Raw genomic sequence first — 12,940 nt, forward strand, 5'->3', positions numbered from 1 at the left:
CTCCACACATTGCTATGCTCCAAAAAGGACTGCCATCACTTTATGCATAACAAAAAGTATTATAATCTTTTAAAGCCCGAGAGACACTCATACCTCAAGAAGAGCAGAAAACACAGAAATATGCTTCAGATAAAGAGACAATAGATGGACCATCCATATGAAAGCAATACTGTAGGGCAGGGGTGTCAAACATCAAGGGGCTGAAATCTAAAACACAGGTTAAGTCGTGGGCCAGACCTGGCCCAATCTTCACCCCAGACCCTGCTCTCAAAATAGTACTAATTGTAATACCATTTCCTCCATTTATTTTTCATATATACACACGGTATAATCTTATTAACAACACATAATGGTTAACCACAAAGTACACAAAGCACACTGTATGTTTCTCAACATTCATTCCTACCAGAACACAGATAATCTCTATGCACATATAGGACCACAAACTAAAAGTACTAATTTATACAAACAAAGCCCTAAGATTCAAGTCTCTGCATGCAGTACAACCCCAGAGAAATAGAAACAAATGCATCTATCCATATGTACCATCTCCTCTCTCTTTCTTCTCCCCTATTCGCATTTGTGGCACAAAGAAATACCATCACGTTTCACCCCATTTGATTAGCGCACATTGGTTACCAGTTTAGCACAGAATCAGTTATAAAATCCTACTTTTAACATTCACAACAAAATCAACCAACCAACCAGATTTTATCAACAGACTTTTAATTCCCTATAACACATTAAAATCTCTTCGTTCAACGTCTCAGAATCTTCTCATTATACCTTCTTTAAAATTGATTAATACGTTTGATTAATACGTTGCGCTCCAATAATTTTGCCGTCACTGCCCCTACTCTCTGGAATTCGCTGCCTAACCACTTGCGTGGTGAATCCGATTTAAAACAATTTAAAGTAAAACTAAAAACATTCTTGTTCCAGGATGCCTTTGGAGAACTGTCCTTATAAGGACAAAATTAAAGTAAACTTACCTTTTACCCTAACCTATTGTACTTTCCTTTTATGTTGCACTTTTCTATAACGATTGTAGTTCTTCCCCACTTTCCTATTGTTTGAAGTAGGTCCAAACGTCTTATCTGTGCTTTATTATGACACTTGGATTTTATCCAGCATCCTTTGTTTTTAAATGTTTTTACGTTTTAATATGTTTTTATGTAACTTTATATTGTACACCGCTTAGAAACCTGATTAAGTGGTTTAAAAAATCTTTTAATAAACTTGAAACTTGACTTGATCTATCCATAAGAAACATACAGCTTTTCAATATGGGATAGGCAAATTCATACTAACCTCCTCTTTTACAAAGGTGCGCTACAGATGCGTTAAACGCTAAGGTGTGCATGTTATCCTACGGACGCATCAGCGGCTAGCGCACACGCTGATTTAGTGCGTGCTAAATCCGCACTAAAACGCGTAGCGCGCCTTTGTAAAAGAGGGCCTAAACCTACAGTTAAACAATGAAATACTTAGGCATGCTTTGTTCAACTGCGAATTATACTGTTTGGTGTGTTACATAACTGTTGTGTGTTGGCTGGTTATTTTCGTGTATTCAGAGCATTCTTGACAATTTTTGGTGCATATACAAAAAGGAGGCATAGCCCCTGACGAAACCGAGTGTGAAACGGTTGAGCAGCTGTCGGGGGCAAAAGATAAGTGCCTTCCTTTCTTTAGCACCTTAAGCACTAAATGCACTTTATATTCATTAAATGTTATCAAATCAATTACAAAAAAATATTTGAGCACATATCACTTTACCAAGACCAATGATGAATTTACTACCCCCAGTAAGGGCATAAATATTATTAAAGTAGTGCCTTGGGTATTTGAGGTCTGGTTAATCAATTTGACTTGATATCAATTTGTTCTCTGGTTCATACAATTGTTGATTGTTTGAACAAATTGTTGTTTTCTTCTATTTAAGTTGATTCTCACAGGGGTACCATCGCCTCTCCTCCTCTCCTCCCCCTCCACTTCCTCTCCTCCCTCACCTAATGTATGGCATGAGTAGCATCTTCTACCTGCTGCTTGCACCAGCCATGGCTCCCTTCTTATGTCGCATCCTGGTCAGAAAGGAGCTGAGGCTGGCATGAGCAGCATGTGGAAGATGCTGCTCATGCTGGCGAACATTTCAAGAGGTACACAGGAGGGTGGGCACTCAAGCGGCGAGGGCGCTCAAGTGGCGGAGAAGAGCAAGGGGGGCACATGACACCAGGCTCTAATCTCCTTAGCTACGCCACTGATAGTTATCATGAACTGGAAACATAGATGTATAAATGAACCAACCTGCTGTGTGCAACTAGCACTAACACATAAGGAGCTTTGAAAGCTGAGGAAACATATTATTGAATTTGCAGTCTATCAGTAAATGCTCATCCAGCTGACAGGAGATAGATTCAAATTTGACAGGGCTGGTTGTATGGACTCCAGTGTATATTAAAAGAAACAAGATTATCCAGGTAAGAACCTAATCTTTCATTCTGCTAAACAGAAGTCCATACATTAGGTGATGTACCAAAGCAGTGCCAGAAGTCTAGGGAGGGACAGATGAGCCTGAGTGCAAGATTGAGGACCCAAAAGTGGTGTCCTCTTGAGCTGCCACGTTCACTTTGTTGACCTTTGTAAAGGTATTGATAGTAGTCCAAGTAGCTGCTCAACAGATCTCTTTGGACAGAACTGCCCGGGACTCCACCCATGAAGATGCCACACTTCTGGTCAAATGAACTTTGACAGAAATAAGCAGCTGTTTGCCACAGCCAATGTACGCTGACAAAATTGCCATGCAAATCCATCTGGCGATAAAAGCCTTGGAAGCTGGTCTGCCTAGTCCAGACTGACTAAGTAGCACATAAAGATGGTTGGAAAGGCGAGACTCATTTGTCCTTTCCAGGTAGTGGAGTAGAACTCTTCACACATCTAGCCTCTGCAATATCTCATCTTGCTTGTTCGAACCCATAGGATAAAAAGCGAGTAAATGAATCTTTTGTTATGAAAACCTGACACAACTTCAATAGGAAAGAAGGTACTGGGCACAGAGAAATCCCATTCTATGAGATCTTTAGGAAGGGCTCTTTGCAAGAAAGAGCCTGAAATTTAAATATCCATCTCATGGAGAATATTGCCACCAAGAACACCATTTTCACCATGAGGTCTAGAAGAGATACCTCATGAAAAGGCTAGTATGGAGGCTTAGACAGGCCCTTCAGAACAATATTAAGATTCCAGGACAGAAAAGGCTGACGTATGGGAAATCACAATCTGAGCGACCCCTTGAGCCTGGAAACATGAGAGGCCTGCCACCTGAACCTTGAGAGAGCTCACTGCTAGGCCCTTTTATAATGTCAGGATCATAGGAATTGGAGCCGTGAAAGGCTCAACCTGATCTTTGATGCACTGGAGTTGGAAAGCTTCCCAGGCTTTAGCTTAGGCTGCAAACATTGATTGCTTCTTGACTTGAAGGAGAGTAGCAATGACTATATCAGGATAGCCCTTGTGAGTCAAGGTTGCATGCTCAATAGCCATCATAATATCAAAGCAATCTGGGTTCTCTATGGTAACTGGACCCTGATTGAGAAGACCTGCATGCACCGGTAGTTTGAGGCATCTGACCCATTGGAGATGCGCAAGATCCACAAACCAAGGCCAGCGAGGCCAATCTGGGCCTACCAACTTCACAAGTCCCCGGTAAGATGTGATTCTGCAGATGACCTGGTGCACCATGGGCCACGGGGGGAAACACATGCCCAACCCTGCACTTTCTGGTTTGCCTCTTCAACTGTAAATACGTTTCAACTTTGCATTCTTGGTTGATACCATCAGGTCCATCTATGGCCTTCTCCAACATTGCATAATGAGACTGAATGCTCTTTGGAACAGGTACCACACCCCTGAGTCTAAAGTCAGCCTGCTACTTGGGCTGCTGAGAGTGCCTGAAGATGGGCTTCCACTCACTGGTTAAACATCTGAGCCTCCAGATGCAGTTCTGGAGCCCCCCTGTCTGTTCACGTAAGCTACCATGGTAGAATTATCATAAAATACTTGAGCTAGTACTGTTCCAGTGCTTTCATTATTAGGTGAATGGCTCAGAGTTCCAGGAAATTTATAGACTAATTCCTCTGGGGGAGGGTGCATTGATCCTATATTGGATGACTGCCACAACGGGCTGCCCAACCAAACAGGCTGGCATTGGTTGTTAGGGTCATCAATGTGGAGATTCAGAGGGGTAAGCCCTTTGATACGGATTCCCCTTAGAGCCACTAATGCAAGCTGTTCCTTGTATTCCCTGTCCAGGGAAGCTGCTGCTATAAGGAATGCCTCTTCAGGGAAAACCTCACCCAGGAAACCATTCCAGGGTGGCTGCCAAAAAGCCCAGCACTTGAAGGTAATACCAGGCTTATGAGATTCAGCATCGCTAAGAGATCCGGAATCTGCTTCCTAAGATTCTATTTGTTTGGCTTGGGAAGAAATGTGTGCAGCCTTTCACCATGTCAAAGCAGATCCCCAGATATTCCAGGCATTGGGCCAGTTCCAGATGCCTCTTCTTGAAACTGACAATCCAGCTTAGATCCTGTGGGAGATCCACAACTTATTGCACTGCCTGCTTGCCCTCCTGTTTTGATGGTGCTCTGATTAGCTAATAATCCAGGTATGGGTGCACCTGTATTCCCATGCTGCAGAGGTAAAGTGCAACCACCACAATCACCTTGGTGAAGGTGTGTGGGGCTATTGCCAGACCAAAAGATAGGGCTGCAAACTGAACATTTTGTTGAAGTACATGAAATCTCAAATATTTCCTGTAGTCCAGGAAAATGGGAATATGAAGGTATGCCTTCATCAAATCTAGGTAGGCTAGGACTTCCCTGGAGCCACCACTGTAATGATGGACCAAATCATCACCAGATGGAATCACGGTACTCTAAGAGACACATTTATGAACTTTGGGTCCAGGATCAGTCTCCAATTTTCGGTGCATTTCTTGGGCACTATGAAGTCTATGGATTATCTCCCAGAACCTGATTCTTTTTCTGGAACTGGTTCTATAGTTTGAATATCCAATAGCCTTTGCACCGTCGCTTGAACTCTGGCTTTTTTTTCTGGCTGTCTAGCTGGAGAGTCGATAAGCAGATATGAAGGAGGGCAAAAAAACTTGATCTTGTGACTCTCTTGAATAAGATCCGGAACCCAGCAGTCAAAGGAAATTGTCTTCCATTATCTCCAGAATGCCAACATTCTCCCACCAATGTGCGGGAACACAGCAGCCAACCTGGCATTACTGTGACTTCTCGGAGGTTGTAGTCTCAGTTAGGGCGCTAGTCTTTGACCAGAGGGCTGCCACATGAGTGGAATGCTGGGCACGATGGACCACTGGTCTGACCCAGCAGCGGCAATTCTTATGTTTTCTATGTATTGACACAAGACCTTGAGGATCTAATAAATCAGAAAACGAGCAGGATCCCAGGGGAACGGACCCCAAGCCTCAAAGTAACACAAAGCAGGTTGGCTCATCGGTATACCTGGGATTGCCCTACGAGCTGCAGTCTGCCCTCGCTGCATCTGTGTCCTATCTCAGGAAGAGTAGCTCCCCATATGGGGTCCTCCATCACCAAAGCCTCCAAAATGGAGTAAAAAGACCTGAAAATAATCAAAACCAAACAGAGCAGATCAGAACACCTCTTCTTGGTTCACTTGCAGAAGAAAAAATTGAAGAGGAAGCTATATTTCACTGGTGAAGGAGGAGGAGCTGAAAGATGTGATTGACACCATTCTGTAAGTGGTTCACAAGCATGGATTGATCACCTAATGTATGGACTCCTGTGAATAATTTTCAAAGATAACAAAAAGTACAGAACAGTATATAAATATGAATCATAAAGTAAACACTTATGTTCATTCAATAACCATACAAAATAATATATCCTCCCCCCTATCTCTTCCAATATATTCAATCAAAGATTAAAACGAATCAAAGAGATATCCTTCTCCCCTCCCCGCCCTGGATGTGTGCAGATCCCCAAACATTGAAGATAAAGACAATTATAACGTAGTAACATGATTTTAGAGTTTAATTTTTGATAAGCATGCATGTCGTTGCTAGGAGTTCTTGTTTACTTAGTTGTGTACTGCCTTTCCACCTAAAAACTCTACCTGTTCTTTTGACCTGGAGACCTGTTCCAACTCTCAACTACAAGGCCATGGGCAACACATTTGTTACATATAAACACCATCCAGCACTCAAATGTATCGAGAACATAGAACTATGACAAACTCATGTTCAAAAAATCAATTTTACTCTGTCCATAAGTTTTCTGGGTTTTTTGTTTTTTTCTCCTCAGCTGGATGATCTCTGCACACCATGGTGAACAGTAGAGTAATATGTTAGTTTCCCATCTCATACAACCTTAGAACAGCTAAAGAAATTTGATTTAATAACCCCCCACCCCTAGGTGTGGTGGACAATGTGGAACCAAGTGCATTTTTTGTTCAATAAGGCCTAGTAAATCATTCCAGAGGAAGGTATACGATGAAGGTATACAGTGGAGACCCGGTGGACATAATTTACTTGGACTTCCAGAAGGCGTTTGACAAGGTCCCGCACGCAAGGCTTATGAGTAAATTACTAAGTCATGGAATAGGAAGAGAAGTGCACAGATGGATCGGCAAATGGCTAGAGAACAGAAAACAGAGGGTGATCATAAATGGGAAATTCTCGGATTGGGAGAAGGTGACTAGTGGCGTGCCCCAGGGCTCGGTTCTTGGGCCCATCTTGTTCAATATTTTTATAAATGACCTTGAGGAGGGAACGACGTGCAATATAATAAGGTTTGCAGATGATACAAAGCTATGTCGGGGGGTTGGCTCTCCAAGGGACTGCGAGGATCTTCAGAAGGATCTGAATCAGCTGGAAAAATGGGCGATAAAGTGGCAAATGAATTTCAATATAGACAAATGCAAGGTGATGCATCTGGGAAAGAAGAACAAAGAACAGGAATATAGATTATTGGGAGTGACATTAACCGAATGCGAACAAGAAAGGGACTTGGGGGTCATGATAGACAGAACCCTAAAACCATCGGCTCAATGCGCGGCGGCAGCAAAGAAAGCTAACAGGATGTTGGGTATGATTAAAAAGGGGATCACGAGTAGGTCGGAGGACGTCATAATGCCACTTTACAGAGCAATGGTCAGACCACACTTAGAATACTGTGTCCAATACTGGTCTCCATACCTCAAGAAAGATATAACTCTGCTGGAGAGGGTGCAGAGGCAAGCCACGAAACTAGTCAAAGGTATGGAGAATTTGAGCTACCAGGAACGCCTCAGAAAACTGGGACTGTTCACCCTCGAAAAGAGAAGATTGAGAGGGGATTTGATAGAGACTTTTAAAATATTAAAAGGATTTGACATAATAGACCAGGAAGAAGCATTACTGACATTTTCAGACGTGACACGGACAAGAGGTCATAGCCTGAAACTCCAAGGAGCACCTAACTGGGCCTCCGCGTGTGCGGATCGCCGGACAAGATGGACCTAGGTCTGATCCGGTGAAGGCGTTTCTTATGTTCTTATGATGTTGTTTTCTCAGCAAAAGCTTCCATCCATAGGAGGGGACACGGAAAAGCACTAAACAAGGAAATTGATACCCTAGTCAATGAGAGTTAAGCAGTTGGCTCATTGCCAGAGACTGAACATGGATTATAAAGAAGATACCATATTCACAATAAGTCACACTGCTACCATCCCTTTGACAGCAGCAGCAGCCCTGCTTCAGACACATCATTTTCAAGAACATTGAATTCCAATTTCTTTCCTGTGTGCTATTTTTCCCCCTATCTACAAGTTTGATGAATGTATTCTTTATTGTGTGCACCATGGTGACAAAGCCACGTATTTCACAATATTAATAGGGTCCATTTAAGTCCCATTTTTCATTATTGCATGCCGTAGCTTGACATAAGCAACTCAAGTAGCGTAAGCTCTTTTAGGCAGCCCCATTCTCTGTAACAGACAGTTTTATGCAGGGCTGTTTGAGCAGGTAATTGGCTAATGGCAAGTTAAAACTTTGCTCTGGACAGATTACATTTGGTGGCTGAAAGCTGCAGTTTTTCAGTTGTATAGGCTTCACTCTCTAACAATGCATGATCGATCGCAAATCATTTGACCTGGAGGCCTAGAGAAAGATCTGGCTTAGTCACTGCTATGGAGGGAACTCATGGAAGGTCATGTTACATCATGATGGTGTGTTGGCAATTTAACTATTGCATTAGAATGTCTCGTTTGGAATACACCAAGGGCTCCTTTTACTAAGGTGTGCTCGCGGTTTTAGAGCACGCTTAGCACGTGCTACAATGCCACGCATGTTAAACGCTAACGCCTCTATAGAGCTTGCATTAGTATTTTTCATTTAGCGCGTGGTTTGCGCGCGCTAATCTTATGCGCGCGCTAAAAACTCTAGCGCACCTTAGTAAAAAGAGTACCAAGTGTTATCAGTTTTGTTTGGTGGATATACACTGGATCGATTTGAACAACGTAAGCATTATGCACCAAAGAACTAAGAGGCCCTTTTACTAAACTTCATTAAGTACTAAAGCACTTAGAACCAGATTCAGTAAATGGCAATCAAAAATGGGCACTGAAAAAAAAAAGGCACTAAGGCAGTGTATTGCAAACTGTGTGCTGCGGCAAGATTCTGGGTGTGCCGCGAGATGCTGGGGGGGGGGAAAGGTGCCGACGCCAGCTGACTGCGAGAAGGCAGTCAGCCAGTAACAAAATAAAAAAATGGGAGCAGTGGTATAGCTTAAAGCAGTTGTTCTCAACCCTGTCCTGGAGGACCAGCAGGCCAATCGGGTTTTCAGGCTAGTCTTAATGAATATGCATGAGAGAGATTTGCATATAATGGAAGTGACAGGCTAGCAAATCTGCTCCATGCATATTCATTAGGGCTACCCTGAAAACCCGATTAGCCTGGTGGTCCTCCAGGACAGGGTTGGGAACCACTGTCTTAAAGCACAAACCAAAACATCAAAAAACCCACACTGCTGACAAGTATTGAGGGGGTACTGACACAATCATTCAAACAAAAATCAAATCATAAAAAAATAATAAATAACTTGTGGAGGAAAACAATCCTCAACACAGTAGTTCCTGGGCCGCAAGGTACCCAAAAAAGCCTGTATCATCACTGGAATGAAAAAAAAAAAACTTCACAACATGAAAAGACGACAGAGCTGAATTCAATGGCTGTGCCCTAGAAAATCTGTTCCAGTTAATCAAGAAAAGTGTTTTTGGATATATTTAGTTCTGGACAGTGCTCTCAGTAAACCTATATGGGTTTCATGCCAGCTGCAACGTATTTCTTTGGACTTCTATTATGTTTTCACTATTGTGGTTTCCATATATGAGTTTATCAGTGTGGAGCCCTGAATACGACAAGTTCACTGTATTGAAAATTCTTCTATTTTGAATGATTGAATCATATTCATGTTGTGGAGTGTTTTTCATTCCCGTGACGACACAGGCTCCTTTGGGTGCCTTGCGGCCCAGGAACCACTGTATTGAGGTTTGTTTTTCTTTACAAGTTATTTATTATTTTTTATGATTTGATTTTTGTTTGAATGAGTGTGGCAGTCCCCCCAATACTTGTCAGCAGTGTGGGTTTTTTGAGATTTTGGCAGTCAGCCAGTGCCAGCACCTCTCGGGCACCTCTCCTCCCGTCCACACCTCTTCCCTTCCAGCATTTTTCACTGGCGGCTTGTGACCCCATCTGGAGGGCCTTCACGCACGTGCACAAATCGATGTGGTGACATCACACATGTGCATGACATCATCAGGTTGACATCCGCGTAATCCGGATGCCCTCGAGCTTTAGTGTGCTGTGGCTTCGCAAAGTTTATGAGACATTGCACTAGGGCTTTCATTCTGTAAATGGCATCTAAAAGGTAGGCGCCATGGAACATGACATAGAACAATCTTCAGTTAGGCACCAGTTATAGAATCCAATTTATAGAACTGGACTTAGGCACCATTAGGCATCAAAAGCTTAGGTGCCCCTTATTTATGCCAGGGTTTTCTTGACCTAAATACTGGCACCTAATTTAGGTATCTATTAATGCCTGCTCAATTTATATGCCTAGACATGCCAGACACAAAACACACCCAAGATCTGCCCATGATTAGCCTCTAACTATGCCTACATTCTGGTAGGTGGTGACGGGATAATCGCGTACCAGACACCAGCGCGCCGACAAGCTAGTGCTGACAATTCGGCATGAGAAAGAAGCGCGCCGCGGGAAAACTTTGTTATAAAGAGCTCCGACGGGGAGTGTACCCCACCACTTTACTGCATCGTGTTAGCGCTGCCGTTGGGGGGGGGGGTGTGGGGGGTGCAACCCCCCACATTATAGAGAAAACGGAACTTTTCCCGAAAAAAATCAGAAAAAGTTCTGTTTTCTCTATAATGCAGGATTCCAACCCCTCAAACCCCCCCCCCCCAACAGCAGCACGAACACAATGCAGTAAAGTGGGGGGTTCCCCACTCACACCCTTCTTCGAAGTTCTTTAAAATTAAGTTTTTCCCTGGCACGCTTCTTTCTTGCATCGAATTGTCAGCGCTGGATTGTCAGCGCGCTGGTGTCTCGTGCGGGACAGACTATGAACCCTGGTAGGCACCTTGGGCTAGGCGCCTATCCAAAAGTGATAGATGCCTATGGAGTTAGGCATCTACCACCCAATTAATTTTATTTTTTGCCAATTATTGTTCATTAATAGCGCTAATTAAGCTAAGCGCCTAGACTGGCTAGGTCTGCCAATCTAGGTGCCTAACTTCAGGCGCAGTTTATAAAATCTGGGCCTAAGCGCTATTCTATAAAGGGCGCAAGCTCTTCATAGAGTAGCACATAATGCAAATTCTCACGCCTAACTTCAGGTGCTAGACTTACACCTGCTGAAACCTGGTATAAATGCTGGCACCTAAGTTAGGCCCCTGAGACAGTATTCTATAACCACATGTGAAACTTTTCAGAACACCCCTGACAGACCTGTGGCCACACCCCCTTTTGAGTTATATGCTGTTAGTTAGGAACCCTACCTTACAGAATAGCTTGAAGTCCGATGAGCATGCAATATTTAATGATTGTCAATTGCCTTCTATAATTGGTTGTTAGCACCCAATTAGTGATGGTTAAGCACTCGTTAGTCAAGACTTGGGCACCAGATTCAGTATATAGAATCTGGGGATTAATGAGACATGAAAGGCTTAATGCAAATCACTAACGTATTTTGTAGTAATTTATCTGCCAGCACACAACAATCATTAGGAATGTATTTTTGTTTAATTTTTTGGGGGGGCTGGGGGGTGCATCATGGGCAGGGAATGGGCATTGATACATTATCTAGCAAGTATGTTTGCGTTAGCTTGTGCTAATTGAATAATGCTGATTTAATGCACGAACGCTTAGCTCTTTCTACATAGGAATCAGTTAGGAGGTGCTAAGTGCTCCCATATTAGTATTTTTGCAGATTAGCGTGGGTTCTGGAAAAAAAAGAAAAAAGCTCTACTTTAAGGACCTGCTCAAAATGGGCTTAGTGCACAGGAAAGTTCCATGTTATAATGCACTAATTCCATTTTTTAGCACATTGTGTAATTAATTCTTAGCACAACGTGTAATTAAACTCTGGAATTCGTTGCCATAGAATGTAGGGTTATCGGGGTTTAAAAAAGGTTTGGATAATTTCCTAAAAGAGAAGTCCATAGGACATTATTGACATGGCTTGGGGAAATCCACTGCTTATTCCTAGGATGAGCAGCATAGAATCTGTTTTACTACTTGGGATCTAGCTAGGTACTCGGGACCTGGGTTGGCCACTATCAGATACAGGTTGCTGTACTTGATGAACCTTCTATCTGTCCTAGTATGGCAATTCTTATGTAATCTTAGTAAAAAAAAATAAAAATAAAAAAAATGCCCCTAAATGGGTACCTGATGAACATATCTGTTGCTTTATGCCAATAAAGCAGAAAGGACTGAATATTTTCTGAAATGGTTTATTCTGCCAACTCTACTGGGCTTTTGGAAAAAGGAATACAGTAAAACCTTGGATTACAAGTAACTTGGTTTGCAAGTGTTTTGCAAGACAAGCAAAACATTTGATTAAATTTTAACTTGATGTACAAACAATGTCTTGCAATACAAGTACATATAGGTTACATACCCTCTTAAAGTCAATTCAATTTGTTACCTTTGCTTAATCTTCTGTAAACCGCATAGAACTTCATGGTATTGCGGTATATAAGCTGTTATTATTATTATTACAGTATACACACATCACAACTGAGCCGATGGCTCTTCTCTCTCTGACGCTGTAGGAGTGTAGTGACTGTTCTAAACGAGCAAAGTCTTGCAATACGATTACATATAGCATTTTGTATTAAAGTTTTTGGGTCATGGAACAAATTGTCCGAGTTTCCATTATTTCCTATGGAGAAATTCGCTCTGATATACGAGCGCTTTGGATTACAAGCATGCTCACAAACCAAGGTTTGACTGTATTGTCTTTATTAGTCTGTTACTACAGAAAATTGGACTCCCGAGGAAGGCCTTATATGCCGAAACTTGGACCAATTGTTTACATCTCAGTTGATGTTGTACATATATCATCTGCTGCAGTCAAGACTGACAACTGTGAATGATAATAAAGGTCGTATGGATACTGAATTTTACCTGACCCACTCCTTTTTATGGTTTGATTACCTTTTATGTGGGCATATGTCCCCTCTCCTTTTTTGTTTTCACTTAAGGTACCTGCGTTGTGTTGATAGAGGTTTAGGCTACAGTCACCATTTCACAAAATATTCAGTCCTTGCTACCATTCCCAGGGCAATCTATGGTTTACTTCAGGTACCCAAACCACAAAAAGGAGTGGGTCA

At 42.4% G+C, this 12,940-nt stretch overlaps 1 protein-coding gene across 2 annotated transcripts in view; it reads right to left on the reverse strand.

Moving 5' to 3' along the window:
* UNC5D (unc-5 netrin receptor D) overlaps nucleotides 1-12,940 on the reverse strand; it is a 761,056-nt gene that overhangs the window by 141,888 nt on the left and 606,228 nt on the right. The gene's annotated exons all lie outside the window — the stretch shown is intronic.

Source organism: Geotrypetes seraphini, chromosome 6 (genome assembly GCF_902459505.1).
Source record: "Geotrypetes seraphini chromosome 6, aGeoSer1.1, whole genome shotgun sequence".
Lineage (NCBI taxonomy): Eukaryota > Metazoa > Chordata > Amphibia > Gymnophiona > Dermophiidae > Geotrypetes > Geotrypetes seraphini.